The 16026-nt window shown below is 41.5% G+C and overlaps 3 non-coding genes and 2 pseudogenes across 3 annotated transcripts; all 5 read left to right on the plus strand.

The window, feature by feature from the left end:
• Positions 1–960: 960 nt before the first annotated feature.
• Positions 961–1138, plus strand: LOC130113556 (small nucleolar RNA U3; annotated as a pseudogene).
• A 2835-nt stretch (positions 1139–3973) lies between these two features.
• On the plus strand, positions 3974–4185 carry LOC130113526 (small nucleolar RNA U3). The gene has a single exon (XR_008810315.1). It is a non-coding gene; the product is annotated as a small nucleolar RNA U3 (small nucleolar RNA).
• Positions 4186–8169: 3984 nt separating this feature from the next.
• Positions 8170–8387, plus strand: LOC130113524 (small nucleolar RNA U3). Its single transcript, XR_008810313.1, has one exon. It is a non-coding gene; the product is annotated as a small nucleolar RNA U3 (small nucleolar RNA).
• Positions 8388–10160: 1773 nt separating this feature from the next.
• LOC130113520 (small nucleolar RNA U3) lies at positions 10161–10381 on the plus strand. Its single transcript, XR_008810309.1, has one exon. It is a non-coding gene; the product is annotated as a small nucleolar RNA U3 (small nucleolar RNA).
• A 930-nt stretch (positions 10382–11311) lies between these two features.
• Positions 11312–11487, plus strand: LOC130113536 (small nucleolar RNA U3; annotated as a pseudogene).
• Positions 11488–16026: the final 4539 nt, after the last annotated feature.

The raw sequence follows: 16026 nt of genomic DNA on the forward strand, positions 1-16026 counted from the left end.
GTAACAGACTGTCTTGGCGGTTGCCAAGCTAACCACTGCAGTGGCATTTCTGATGGAAAATACAGAGCTTCTCGGTGTCAAAGGTTTGGATAAAATTAACGGATAGCTCAGTCTACATTTTTCTGTTGGATTTGGCGGTAGAACTAGGGTAAGAAGTTTTTTTTTTTTTTTTTTTTTTTGCTCAGGCAGCCAGTCTCTGCTGTAGGATTGTCTGCCCTAACCGTAAGATCCATCCGTTAAGCTTATCCTAACGCTAACCAAAAGCTGCAGAAGACTATTTTCAGTGCTCATTTCTGCCGTTCTTAACTTGAAATATGTTTCTACTAGGGGAACCCTGCTGCAATGTAGCGGTTTGGTTATCCACCCGTCTAAATCTTCCTCCTCTTCATCCTGCCAGCTAACCGCCTGCCCTAAACCCCCCATTCCAACTCCCTCCCCCCAAATGTTCAGAATCATCTGAAATGCTGTGAAAAGTGGTTTACCTCCCTACTCCAACTCCCTCCCCCCAAATGCTCAGAATCATCTGAAATGCCAAGAAAAGTGGTTTTTAGCCATTTTTAGAAAATGCATATTTTGCATAATTATTAAAATTGTTTTAATTTTCTGCTATTTTTCTGGTCCTCTCTGGAACAATACCTACCACCTCCAAAAAAATTAGGGTCATAAGTGCATTTTTGCAAAAATGCATTTATTTTGCATAATGCCAAACATTTGTAAGTCCCAGATTTTTTTTTTTTTTTTACATAGGTGAAAAAATGAAAGATGCTCAGAATCATCTGAAATGCAGATAAAAGTGGTTTTTAGCCATTTTTAGAAAAATGCATATTTATGCATTTTAATTTTTTGGGGTTTTTCATTTACTCTCTGAGACAATACCTACCACCTCCAAAAAGAATTGGGATCATAAATGCTTTAGTTTCCGGTCCCGCTATCTACACTAACTAACAGACATATACGCACACGCGCACATTACAAAAACCTATGAGTAGAGATTCCCGCCAGCCACGATAATGGGCTGTCATGAATCTTCCTGAGCGCAAAGCGGGTACAGGGAAGTTGTTTAATGACAAACTCTGCTTTTATGACCGTTGAGTGCTCCTTTATGGGAGCTTCGAGGAAGGAGTGCATTCTGAGGGGTTGAAAAGGGGGGGGAAATCCAGAAATCCACCGGTTTTATCCAGACCTAACCCTTACTCTGACAACATTAAATTGCAATAGCAGACAACTTCAAAAAAAAGAGAAGCTTATATTACTCTAAACCCCAGCAATAACTTTTCAAGCTTAAAGCAGGGTAAACTAATCAAGATGGAAGACAATGGGAGGTGAATTGTAAAGAAGAAACATCCAAATTTACTGTATCCTTAATCCATCAAACTCTATCCACATCCCTAACCCTAATTCTGGGGGTATCTCCAAGCCAGCACTGGCAGAGGCACTCTGGTGACACGTGCTTTCCTGGGCATTCAACCCTAAACTTTCACTCCGAGAAGGTCAGTATTATCCATCAGAAATGCCATTGCCATGGTTCGCTTGCGTACTGCGAAGAGTTAGTCTCTGTTGCTGTGGTGTTCTTTGTGGGATTGTCTGCCTGAGCAGCTAAAATCTTACCCTAACAAAAACCCTACCCCAACCCAAAGGTGTGGAAAGATCCGTCAATTAATTGTATCCAAAACTCTGAGAAGCTCAAGACTTTCCATAATAAAAGCCATTGCCGTGGTTACGTTGGCTACCGCAAAGTTAGTCTCTGTTGCTGTGGTATTGTCTGCCTGAGCAGATAAATCCCGTACCCTAACTCAACCGAATCATGTAGAAGGAGGCAATTTCTGTGCTTTTGTGGAAAGAAGCATGCTCTGAGTGGTAAAATGCAGAGAGCCATCAATTAATTTTATTTAAACCTAACCCTAAAAACAAACTGCCATAGCAGTGAACTTCAAAAAAAATCATTTATAATGCTCCAACCCCCACCATCAATTTTTCAAGTTTAAACGGGGTAAACCAATCAAGATACAAGACAGTGGGAGATCAATTGTAAAGAAGTAAAATCATCCAAATTAAACCTACCATTAACCCATCAAACTCTCTCAATAACCCTTATCCTGAGGGTTTCTCCGAGCCAGCGCTTAGGCACTGTCCACCTGAGCAGTTAAAACTTTACCCAAACCCTCCCTAAACCGAAACATGTAGAAAGAACCATCTGTTAATTTGATCCAAAACTTTGACTGCGAGAAGCTCAGTACTCTCCTTCAGAAATGACATTGTTGTGCTTAGTTTGGCGACCGCGAAGAGTTGGTCACTTTCTGTGGTATATTCTGTGGCATTATCTGCCTGAGCAGATAGAGCTTTACCCCAACCGAAATGTAGAAAGACTTTTTTTTAACTGGATCCAAAAATTTTACTGTGAGAAGCTCAGTATTTTCCATCAGAAATGCCATTGTCATGGTGAGCTTTGCTACCACGAAGAGTTAGTCTCTGTTGCTGTGGGATTGTCTGCCTGAGCAGGTAAAACACTTGCCCTAACTCAACCGAAACATGTAGAAAGAGCCATCTGTTTATTTCATCCAAAACTATCGCGCCAAGAAGCTCGGTACGTTCCATCCGCAGGGCCATTGCCATGGTTAGCTTGGCTACGATGAAGAGTTGGTCTCTGTTGCTGTTCTGAGGGATTGTCCGCCTAAACAGATAAACCTCTTACTCTAAGCGAAACATTTAGAAAGCACTCCGTTAATTTCATCCAAAATTTTCATTCCGAGAAGCTCTGTTCTTTCCTGCAGAAATGCCATTGCCGTGTTTAGCTTGGCTACTGCGAAGAGGTAGTGTCTGTCGCTGTGAGATTGTCTGCCTGAGCAGGTAAAACACTTACCCTAACCCAACCGAAACATGTAGAAAGAACCATCCGTTTATTTTACCCAAAACTATCGCTGCGACAAGCTCGCTACACTCCATCAGAAATGCCATTGCCGTGGTCGGCTTCGGCTACCACCAAGACTGCCTGTTGCTTTGGTATTTCTATGGGATTATCTGGCTGAGCAGATAAAACACTTAGTTTTAAGTGAAACATGTAGAAAGAGTTGGCTGTTAATTTCATCCGGAACTATCACTCCGAGAAGCTCGGTACTTTACATCAGAAATGACTTTGCTGTGGTTAGTTTGGCTACTATAAAGAGTTAGTCTCTGTTGCCGTGGTATTTTCTGTGGGATTGTCTGCCTGAGCAGATAAAACCCTTACTGTAACTCTACTCTAACCAAAAGATGTGGAACGACCCAACCCTTAATTTTATCCAAAGATTTTATTCCGAGCAGCTCGGTACATTCCATCTGAAATGCAATTACTGTGGTTAGCTTGTCTATCGAAGTTATTCTCTGTTGCAGTGGTATTCTCTGTAGGATTTTCTGCCTTAGCAGGTAAAACCCTAACTCTATCCCAACCGAAACATCTAGAAAGAGCAATCTGTTAATTTTATCTGAAACTATCACTCCATGTTCAGAAATGCCACTGCGAAGAGGTAGTCCCTGTTGATGTGGTATTGTCTGTTGTATTGTTTGCCTGAGCAGACAAAACTCTTAGCCTAACTCATCCCTAACCGAAAGATGTAGAAAGAGCAATCTATTAATTTTATCCAAACATTTCAGTTGGATAATCTCAGTACTTTCCATCAGAAATGACTTTGTCATGGATAGCTTGGCTACTGCTAAGAGTTATTCTCTGTTGTATTTTTATTGTGTGATTGAGCAGATAAGTCGTAACCTTACCTCAAGTGAAACATGTAGAAAGCGCTCTCCGTTCATTTTATGCAGAGCTTTTACTCTGAAAAGCTCAGTACTTTCCATCAGAAATACCATTGCCGTGGTTAGCTTGGCTACTGCGACGAGTTGGTGTCTTGCTGTGGTATTCTCTGTAGGATTGTGTGCCAGAGCAGATGAAACCCTTGCCCTAACCGAAAGATATAGAGCCATCCGTTACGTTTAGCCAAACCTAATCCTACTTTCGGGGATAAGTTCTTTAGTTTTATCGTGAGAAATGTTTTTCTAAAGTGAGTCCCGCCACCCACAATGTTGAGCTGGCGTGCTTCGTCCTGAGCGCTAAGCGGGTACAGAGAAGTTGTTTAATCACAAGCTCTGTGCTTTAGATGACGTTCAATGTTCCTTTTATGGGAGCATCAAGAGAAGGGGCATGTTCTGAGTGGTAAAAAGGAAAAAAAGTGCAGAAATTGATCAATTTGATCTAACCCTAATCCTAAACCTTAGTCTTAACTCTTAAAACATTAAATTGCAATTGCAGAAAAGTTCAATTTGAAAAAAAACAAACAAACAAAAAACACTTGTATTGTTTCAAACCCCACCAACAACTTTTCAAGTTTAAAACGGGATAAAGTAATCAAGATATAAGACAATGGGAGATCAGTTGTAACGAATAAACACCCAAATTGCCCCTAGACTTAACCAATCAAACGCTATCCATATCCCTAATCCTGGGGGTATTTCTAATCCAGCACTTGGGCATTGGCAGAGGTGCTCAGTTGACATGTGTTGGCTCTGGCATTCAGCCATAACCATAAAGTTAACCTAGTATTTTCAATCTGAAATGCTGTTGCCATGGTTAGCTTGGCTACCGCGAAGAGTTGGTCTCTGTTGCTGTGAGGTTTTTGTGGGATTTGCTGCCTGAGCAGATAAAACCTTTACCCTAATACAAACCCAAACGTGTTGAAAGAGCCGTCTGTTAGTTTTATCCAAATCTTGCATACCGAGAAGCTCTGTACTTTCCATCAGAAATGCTATTGTTGGCTTGGCAACCTCCAAGACAGTCTCTGTTGCTATGGTATTATTTGTGGGATTAATTCTTAGCAGGAGCCAAGCTAACCACGGCAATGGTATTTCTGGTGGAATATACTGAGTGTTTCGGAGCTTTTGGTTCAGATATAATTAGCGGCTGGCTCTTTCTACATGTTTTTGTAAGGGTTGGGATAGGTTTAGTATAAGGGTTTTATCTGCTTAGGCAGACAGTCTCTGTTGCTGTTGTATTTCTGCGGGATTGTCTGCCTGAACAGATAAAACCCTTACCATAAGTGAAACATTTAGAAAGAGCCGTCCATTAATGTTATCCAAAACTGTCACTCTGAGAAGCTTGGTACTTTACATCAGGAATGCCATTGCCGTAGTTAGCTTGGGTACTACGAAGAGTTAGTCTCTGTGTGATTGACTGCCTGAGCTGATAAAACCCTTATACTAACTGAAATATGTTGAAAGAGCCGTTCAGTAATTTTATTCAAAATTTTTACTACGAGTACCTCTAATTTCCATCATAAATGCCATTGCTGTGGTTAGCTTGGCTACAATGAAGAGTTAGTCTCTGTTGCTATGGTATTCTCTGTGCGATTATCTGTTTAAACAGGTAACACACTTGCCCTAACCCAACCAAAACATGTAAGAAGAGCCATCCGTTAATTTTGTCCAAAACTTTCACTCCAAGATGCTCGGTTTTTCCTTCAAAAATGCCATTGCCATGGTTACCTTGGCTACCACGAAGAGTTAAGTCTCTGTCGCTGTTCTATTTCTGAGGGATTGTCCGCCTAAACAGATAAACCCATTACTCTAAGCGAAACATATAGAAAGCACTCCGTTTATTTCATTCAAAATTTTCAGTCGAACGTCGGTTCTTTCCTTCAGAAATGCCATTGCGGTGGTTAGCTTCGCTACTGCGAAGAGTTGGTCTCGGTTGCTGTGGTATTCTCTGTGCGATTGTCTGCCTGAGCAGATAATGCCCTTACAACTAAGCGAAATATATAGAAAAAGCCGTCCAGTAATTTTATCCAAAACTTTTACTACGAGTAGCTTGGTACTTTCCATCAGAAATTCCATTTTCGTAGTTAGCTTGGCTACAATGAAGAGTTAGTCTCTGTTGCTGTTGTATTTCTGCAATTGTCTGCTTAAACAGGTAACACACTTACCCTAACCCAACCAAAACATGTAGGAAGAGCCGTCTGTTAATTTTATGCAAAACATTCAGTCCAAGAAGCTCGGTTCTTTGCTTCAGAAATTCCATTGCCGTGGTTAGCTTGGCTACCACGAAGAGTTGGTGTCTGTTGCTGTTGTATTTCTGAGGGATTGTCCGCCTAAATGGATAAAACGCTTACACTAAGCGAAATATGTAAAAACGCCGGGCATTCATTTTACCCAAATCTTTCCCTCCAAAAAGCTTGGTACTTTCCATCAGAAATGCCATTGCTGTGGTTAGCTTGGCTACCACGAAGAGTTAGTCTCTGTTGTTGTTGTATTTCTGTGGGTTTGTCCGCCTGAACAGATAAAACCCATACCGTAAGTGAAACATGTAGAAAGAGCCGTCCATTAATGTTATACAAAACTTTCACTCCGAGAAGCTTGGTACTTTCCATCAGGAATGCCATTGCTTTAGTTAGCTTGGCTACTACGAAGAGTTAGTCTCTGTTGCTGTGGTGTTCTCTGTGCGATTGTCTGCCTGAGCTGATAAAACCCTTATACTATGCGACACATGTAGAAAGAGCTGTCCAGTAATTTTATCCAAAGCTTTCACTCCGAGAATCTTGGTACTTTTCTTCAGTAATGCCATTGCCCTGGTTTGCTTGGCTACCACGAAGAGTTAGTCTCTGTTGCTGTTGTATTTCTGCGCGATTGTCCGACTGAACAGATAAAACCCTTACCATAAGTGAAACATGTAGAAAGAGCCGTCCAATAATGTTATCCAAAACTTTCACTTCGAGAAGCTTGGTACTTCCCATCAGGAATGCCATTTCCGTAGTAAGCTTGGGTACTACGAAGATTTAGTCTCTGTTGCTGTGGTGTTCTCTGTGCGATTGACTGCCTGAGCTGATAAAACACTAATGCTAAGCGAAACATGTACAAAGAGCTGTCCATTAATGTTATCCAAAACTTTCACTCCGAGAAGCTTGGTACTTTCCATCTGAAATGCCATTCCCATGGTTAGCCTGGCTACTGCGAAGAGTTGGTGTCTGTTGCTATGGTATTCTCTGTGCGATTGACTGCCTGAGCTGATGAAACCCTTACGCTAAGCGAAACATGTAGAAAGAGCCGTCCATTAATTTTATCCAAAACTTAGACTCTGAGAAGCTTGGTACTTTCCATCAGTAATGCCATTGCTGTGTTGAGCTTGGCAACTACGAAGAGTTAGTCTCTGTTGCTGTGGTGTTCTCTGTGTGATTGTCTGCCTAAGCTGATATAACCCTTTCACTAAGCGAAATATGTGGAAAGAACTGTCCAGTAATTTTATCCAAAACTTTCACTCCGAGAATCTTGGTACCTTCCCTCAGTAATGACATTGCCTTGGTTTGCTTCGCTACCATGAAGAGTTAATCTCTGTTTCTATTGTGTTTCTGCGGGATTGTCCGACTGAATAGATAAAACCCTTACTATAAGTGAAATATGTAGAATAGCCTTTCATTAATTTTATCCAAAACTTTCACTGCAAGAAACTTGGTACTTTCCATCAGGTTGCCATTGCCGTAGTTAGCTTGGCTACTACGAAGAGTTAGTCTTTGTTGCTGAGATGTTCTCTGTGTGATTGACTGCCTGAGCTGATAAAACGCTAAGCGAAACATGTAGAAAGAGCCATCCGTTTATTTTACCCAAAACTATCGCTGCGAGAAGCTTGCTACTCTCCTTCAGAAATGCCATTGCCATGGTTGGCTTGGCTACCACCAAGACTGTCTGTTGCTGTGGTATTTCTTTGGGATTATCTGGCTGAGCAGAAAAAAACCCTTACTCGTACGTGAAACATGTAGAAAGAGTCGTCTGTTAATTTCATCCGGAACTATCACTCCGAGAAGCTCGGTACTTTCCATCAGACATGACTTTGCTGTGGTTAGTTTGGCTACTATGAAGAGTTGGTCTCTGTTGATGTGGTATTTTCTTTGGGATTGTGTGGCTGAGCAGATAAAACCCTTAACCTAACCCAAATCCTACCTCAAGCGAAACATTTAGAAAGCACTGTCCGTTAATTTTATGCAAAGCTTTTACTCTGAGAAGCTCTGTACTTTCCATCAGAAATACCATTGCTGTGGTTAGCTTGGCTACTGCGACGAGTTGGTCTCTATTGCTGTGGTATTGTCTGCCAGAGCAGATAAAACTCTTACCCCAACCGTAACCGAAAGATATGGAGCCATCCATTGAGTTTATCAAAATCTAATACTAAGTTCGGGGATAATTTCTTTAGTTTTTATCTTGAGAAATGTTTTTCTAAAGTGCGAGTCCCGCCACCCACCATGATGAGCTGGGGTGCTTCTTCCTGAGCGCTAAGCGGGTACAGAGAAGTTGTTTAATCACAAGCTCTGTGCTTTAGATGACGTTCAATGTTCCTTTTATGGGAGCATCAAGAGAAGGGACATGTTCTGAGTGGTAAAAAGGAAAAAAAGTGCAGAAATTGATCAATTTGATCTAACCCTAAACCTTACTCTTAACTCTTAAAACATTAAATTGCAATTGCAGAAAAGTTCAATTTGAAAAAACAAAACAAAACAAACACTTGTATTGTTCCAAACCCCACCAACAACTTTTCAAGTTTAAAACGGGATAAAGTAATCAAGATATAAGACTGGGAGATCAGTTGTAATGAATAAACACCCAAATTGCCCCCAGACTTAACCAATCAAACTCTATCCATATCCCTAACCCGAATCCTGGGGGTATTTCTAATCCAGCACTTGGGCGTTGGCGGAGGTGCTCAGTTGACATGTGTTGGCTCTGGCATTCAACCCTAACCATAAAGTTAACCTAGTATGTTCAGTGTGAAATGCCGGAGCCGTGGTTAGCTTGGCTACCGCGAAGAGTTGGTCTCTTGCTGTGGGGTTTTCTGTGGGATTTGCTGCCTGAGCAGGTAAAACCTCTACCCCAATACAAACCCCAACCCAAACGTGTTGAAAGAGCCGTCTGTTAATTTTATCCAAATTTTGCATACCGAGAAGCTCTGTACTTCGCATCAGAAATGCCACTGCAGTGATTAGTTTGGCAACCTCCAAGACAGTCTCTGTTGCTATGGTATTATTTGTGGGATTAATTCTTAGCAGGAGCCAAGCTAACCACGGCAATGGTATTTCTGGTGGAAGATACGGAGTGTTTCGGAGCTTGTGGTTCGGATATAATTAGCGGCTGGCTCTTTTTGTAAGGGTTGGGATAGGTTTAGTATAAGGGTTTTATCTGCTTAGGCAGACAGTCGCTGTTGTTTTTCTGCGGGATTGTCCGCCTGAACAGATAAAACCCTTACCATAAGTGAAACATGTAGAAAGACGCGTCCATTAATGTTAACCAAAACTTTCACTCCGAGAAGCTTGGTACTTTCCATCAGAAATGCCATTGCTGTGGTTTGCTTCGCTACCATGAAGAGTTAGTCTCTGTTTCTATTGTGTTTCTGCGGGATTGTCCGACTGAATAGATAAAACCCTTACTATAAGTGAAATATGTAGAATAGCCTTTCATTAATTTTATCCAAAACTTTCACTGCAAGAAACTTGGTACTTTCCATCAGGAATGTCATTGCCGTAGTTAGCTTGGCTACTACGAAGAGTTAGTCTTTGTTGCTGTGGTGTTCTCTGTGTGATTGACTGCCTGAGCTGATAAAACGCTAAGCGAAACATGTAGAAAGAGCCATCCGTTTATTTTAGCCAAAGCTATCGCTGTGAGAAGCTTGCTACTCTCCATCAGAAATGCCATTGGCTACCACCAAGACTGTCTGTTGCTGTGGTATTTTTTGGGATTATCTGGCTGAGCAGATAAAACCCTTACTCTTACGTGAAACATGTAGAAAGAGTCGTCTGTTAATTTCATCCGGAACTATCACTGCTGTGGTTAGTTTGGCTACTATGAAGATTTGGTCTCTGTTACTGTGGTGTTTTCTTTAGGATTGTGTGGCTGAGCAGATAAAGCCCTTACCCTAACCCAAATCCTACCTCAAGCGAAATATGTAGAAAGCGCTGTCCGTTAATTTTATGCAAAGCTTTTACTCTGAGAAGCTCTCTACTTTCCATCAGAAATACCATTGCCGTGGTTAGCTTGGCTACTGCGACGAGTTGGTCTCTATTGCTGTGGTATTGTCTGTAGGATTTTCTGCCAGAGCAGATAAAACTCTTACCCCAACCGTAACCGAAAGATATAGAGCCATCCATTGAGTTTATCAAAACCTAATACTAATTTCAGAGATAATTTCTTTAGTTTTTATCTTGAGAAATGTTTTTCTAAAGTGCGAGTCCCGCCAACCACCATGATGAGCCTGGGGTGCTTCTTCCTGACCGCGAAGCAGGTACAGAGAAGTGGTTTAATCACTCACTCTGTGCTTTTGGTGACCGTTCAGTGTTGCTTTTATGGAGTTATCAAGAGGAAGGAGCATGTTCGGTGTGGTAAAAAGGAGGGGCAAAAATGTAGAAATTCATCAATTTTATTTAAACCTACCCCTAAAACTTAGTCCAAACCCTAAAAACATGACGATTGTAGAAGTGCAATTCAATAAAAAAAACCCACTTGTATTGCTGCAAACCCCACCAACGACTTTTCAAGTTTAAAACGGGATAAACTAATCAAGAGGGAAGACAATGGGGGATCAAGTGTAAAGAATAAACAACCTCCAAATAGATCCTATACCCAATCCATCAAACTCTCTCCAAATTCGTAACCCTAAACCTGGGGGTATCTGTAAGCCAGTATTTGGGCATTGTTGAGGCGCCTGGTTGACATGTGTTGGTTCTGGCATTCAATTCTAACCCTTACCTTTCACTCGGAGAAGCCTAGTATCTCCCATCAAAAATGCCATTGCCATGGTTGGCGTGGCTAACATGAAGAGTTAATCTCTGTTGCTGTGGGATTTTCTGCCCGAGCAGGTAAAACCTTTACCTTAACACAAACCCTACCCTTAGGTGTTGAAAGAGCCGTATGTTGATTTTTATCCAAACTTTTCACACCGAGAAGCTCTGTACTTTCCATCAGAGATGCCATTGCAATGGTTAGCTTGGCAACTGCCAAGACAGTCTCTGTTGCTATGGTATTCTTTGTGGGATTAATTCTTAGCAGAAGTCAAGCTAACCACGGCAATGGTATTTGACGGAAAATACTGTCACGGAGCTCAAGGTTTGGATATAATTAACGGATGGCTCTTTCTGTAAGGGTTGGGATAGGTTTAGTATAAGAGTTTTATCTGCTCAGGCAGACTGTCTGTTGCTGTGGTATTCTCTGTGGAACTACTTTTGAGTAGGAAAAACCCTCACTGTAACCCTACGCCAACCCTGGCCAAAAGATGTAGAAAAAGACGGCCATTAATTTTATCCAAAAGATTCAGAAGACTACACTTTCAGCGGTCATTTCTGTCGTTCTTGGTTTGAAAAATGTTTAAGTGTGAGTCCACCACCCACGATGATGAGCTACGGTGCTTCTTCCTGAGCATGAAGCAGGTACAGAGAAGTGATTTGATTACAAGCTCTGTCCTTTTGAGGCAAAGAGCGTGCTCTGAGTGGTAAAAGAAAAAAATTGAGAAAGCCATCAATTACTTTTATTTTAAACCTAACCCTAAAAACATTAAACTGCAATAGCAGTGAACTTCAACTAAAAAAAAAAGGTTTATAATGCTCCAAACCGCACCAGCAGATTTTCAAGTTTAACACGGGATAAACTAATCAAGATACAGGACAGTGGCAGATCAGTTGTAAAGAAGAAAAAACATCCAAATTGAACCCATCAATCTCTCCATAACTCTCATATTGGGGTATCGCTAAGCCAGCGCTTGGGCACTGTCCGCCTGAGCAGAAAAACTTGACCCTAAACTCAAACACTACGTCAACCAAAACATGTAGCAAGGACCATCCGTTGATTTTTATCCAAAACGTTTACTACGAGAAGCTTGGTTCTTTCCTTCAGGAATGCAATTGGTGTGGTTAGCTTGGCTACTGCGAAGAGTTAGTCTCTATTGCTGTGATATTCTCTGTGCGATTGACTGCCTGAGCTGATAAAACCCTTATACTAAGTGAAATATGTTGAAAGAGCCGTTCGGTAATTTTATTCAAAATGTTTACTACGAGTACCTCTACTTTCCATCATAAATGCCACTGCCGTGGTTAGTTTGGCTACAATGAAGTTGATCTCTGTTATGGTATTCTCTGTGCGATTATCTGCTTAAACAGGTAACACACTTACCCTAACCCAACCAAAACATGTAAGAAGAGCCATCCGTTAATTTTGTCCAAAACTTTCACTCCAAGATGCTCGGTTTTTCCTTCAAAAATGCCATTGCCGTGGTTACCTTGGCTACCACGAAGAGTTAGTCTCTGTCGCTGTTGTATTTCTGAGGGATTGTCCGCCTAAACAGATAAACCTCTTACTCTAAGTGAAACATTTAGAAAGCACTCCGTTAATTTAATCCATAATTTTCAGTCCGAGAAGCTCAGTTCTTTCCTTCAGAAATGCCATTGCCGTTGTTAGCTTCGCTACTGCGAAGAGTTAGTCTCTGTTGCTGTGGTATTCTCTGTGCGATTGTCTGCGTGAGCAGATAATGCCCTTACAACTAAGCGAAATATATAGCAAAAGCCGTCCAGCGATTTTATCCAAAACTTTTACGAGTAGCTTGGTACTTTCCATCAGAAATTCCATTTTCGTAGTTAGCTTGGCTACAATGAAGAGTTAGTCTCTGTTGCTGTGGTGTTCTCTGTGCGATTGACTGCCTGAGCTGATAAGACGCTAAGCGAAACATGTACAAAGAGCCGTCCATTAATTTTATCCAAAACTTTCACTCTGAGAAGCTTCGTACTTTCAATCAGTAATACCATTGCCGTAGTTAGCTTGGCTACTACGAAGAGTTAGACTCTGTTGCTGTGATGTTCTGTGTGATTGTCTGCTTGAGCTGATAAAATCCTTACACTAAGCGAAATATGTAGAAAGGGCTGTCCAGTAATTTTATCCAAAACTTGCACTCCGAGAAGCTTGGTACTTTCCATCAGAAATGCCGTTGCCGTAGTTAGCTTGGCTACTGCGAAGAGTTGGTCTCTGTTGCTGTGGTATTCTCTGTGCGATTGTCTGTCTGAGCCGATAAAACCCTTAGATGTAAGCGAAACATGTAGAAAGAGCCGTCCATTAATTTTATCCAAAACTTTCACTCCGAGAATCTTGGTACTTACCCTCAGTAATGACATTGCCCTGGTTTGCTTGGCTACCACGAAGAGTTAGTCTCTGTTGCTATTGTATTTCTGCGGGATTGTCTGATTGAACAGATAAAACCCTTACTATAAGTGAAATATGTAGAATAGCTGTCCATTAATTTTATCCAAAACTTTCACTGCAAGAAACTTGATACTTCCCATCAGGAATGCCATTGCCGTAGTTAGCTTGGCTACTACGAATAGTTGGTCTCTGTTGCTGTGGTATTTTCTGTGCAATTGTCTGCCTGATAAAACCCTTACACTAAGCGAAATATGTAGAAAGAGCTGTCCAGCAATTTTTTCCAAAACTTTCACTCCGAGAAGCTTGGTACTTTTCAACAGAAATGCCATTGCCGTAATGAGCTTGGCTACTGCGAAGAGTTAGTCTCTGCTGCTGTGGTAGTCTCTCTGCGATTGTGTGCCTGAGCTGATAAAACCCTTACCCTAAGTGAAACATGTAGAAACGGCCTCTGTCAATTTTTTGCCCCGAAAGTATCACTCAGAAGCTCGGTACTTGAGAAGAGCAGTGCCATTGCTGTGGTTAGCTTGTCTACGACGAAGTAATTCTCTGTTGCTGTGGGATTGTCTGCCTGAGCAGGTAAATCCCTTGCGCCAACCAAACCTAAACATTGTAGAAAGTGCATACGTTAATAAGATCGAAAAACTGTCACTCCGAGAAGCTTGGTACTTTCCATCAGAAATGTCATGGCCATGGTGAGCTTTGCTACTGCGAAGAGTTAACCTCTGTTGCTGTGAGATTGTCTGCCTGAGCAGGTAAAACCCTTACCCTATCCCAACCGAAACATGTAGAAAGAGCAATCCATTAGTTTTATCTGAAACTATCGTTCCATGTTCAGAAATGCTACTGAGAAGAATTATTCTCTGTTGCTGTGGTATTGTGTGTTGGATTGTTTGCCCGAGCAGACAAAAATCTTAGCCTAACTCATCCCTAACCGAAAGATGTAGAAAGAGTCCTCCATTAATTTTATCCAAAACTTTCACTCTAAGAAGCTTGGTTCTTTCTTTCAGAAATGACTTTGCCATAGATAGCATGGCTACTGCTAAGAGTTGTTCTCTGTTGTTGTGGTATTTTGTTGTGAGAAGGTGTGACTGAGTAGATGAGCCCAAACCCTACCTCAAGCGAAACATGTAGAAAGCGCTGTCCGTTAATTTTATGCAAACCTTTTACTTTGAAAAGCTGGGTTCTTTCCTTCAGAAATGCAATTGCCGTGGTTAGCTTGGCTACTGCGAAGAGTTTGTCTCTATTGCTGTATTCTTTGTAGGATCGTCTGCTAGAGCAGATAAAACCCTTACAACTAAGACAAACATGTAGAAAGAGCCGTCCGTTAATTTTATCCGAAACTGTTCCTCCAAGAAGCTCGGTACTTTCCATCTGAAATGTCATTTACGTGGTTAGCTTGTCTAGCGAAGTTATTCTCTGTTGCGGTGGTATTCTCTGTAGGATTTTTGGCCTGAGCAGATAAAACCCATTACTCTTAAGTGAAACCTGTAGAAAGAGTTGTCCGTTAATTTTAACTGAAACTATCACTCCAAGAAGCTTGGTACTTTTCATCAGAAATGCCATTGCCGTGGTTAGCTTGGCTACCACGAAGAGTTGGTGTCTGTTGCTGTGGTATTTTCTGTGGGATCGATTTGCCTGAGCTGATAAAACCCTTACCGTAACCCTATCCCAAACCTAACCAAAAGATGTAGAAAGAGCCAACCCTTAATTTTATCCAAAAGTTTTACTCCGAGAAGCGCTGTACTTTTCCTCTGAAATGCCACTGCCATGGTTGGCTTATGTATGCGAAGGTATTCTCTTGCAGTGGTATTCTCTGTAGGATTTTCTGCCTGAACAGGTAAAACCCGTACCCTACCCCAACCCAAACATGTACAAAGAGCATATGTTAATTTTATCCGAAACTATCACTCCGAGAAGCTCGGTACCTTCCATCTGAAATGCCATTGCCGTGGTTCGCTTTGCTACCATGAAGAGTTAGTCTCTTTTGCTGTGGTATTCTCTGTGGGATTTTCTGCCTGAGTAAGTAAAACCCTCACCCTAACCAAACTGAAATGCGTAGAGAGAGCATACGTTAATGTTATCAGAAACTATCACTCCTAGAAGCTTGGCACTTTTCATCAGAAATGACATTGCTGTGCATAGCCTGGCTACTGCTTAGTTGGTCTCTGTGGTGTTCTGTGCGATTGTCTGCCTGAGCTGATAATGCCCTTACAGCTAAGCGAAATATATAGAAAAAGCCGTCCAGTAATTTTATCCAAAACTTTTACTACGAGTAGCTTGGTACTTGACATCAGAAATTCCATTTTCGTAATTAGCTTGGTTACAATGAAGAGTTGGTCTCTGTTGCTGTTGTATTTCTGCGATTGTCTGCTTAAACAGGTAACACACTTGCCCTAACCCAACCAAAACATGTAGGAAGAGCCGTCCGTTAATTTTATGCAAAACATTCAGTCCAAGAAGCTCGGTTCTTTGCTTCAGAAATTCCATTGCCGTGGTTAGCTTGGCTACCACGAAGAGTTGGTCTCTGTTGCTGTTGTATTTCTGAGGGATTGTCCGCCTAAATGGATAAAACGCTTACACTAAGCGAAATATGTAAAAACGCCGGGCATTAATTTTACCCAAATCTTTCCCTCCAAAAAGCTTGGTACTTTCCATCAGAAATGCCATTGCCGTAGTTAGCTTGGCTACTACGAAGAGTTAGACTCTGTTGCTGTGGTGTTCTCTGTGTGATTGTCTGCCTGAGCTGATAAAACCCTTACACTAAGCAAAACATGTAGAAAGAGCTGTCCAGTAATTTTATCCAAAACTTTCACTCCGAGAATATTGGTACTTTTCTTAAGTAAT

This window comes from Lampris incognitus, chromosome 5 (assembly GCF_029633865.1).
Source record: "Lampris incognitus isolate fLamInc1 chromosome 5, fLamInc1.hap2, whole genome shotgun sequence".
NCBI lineage: Eukaryota > Metazoa > Chordata > Actinopteri > Lampriformes > Lampridae > Lampris > Lampris incognitus.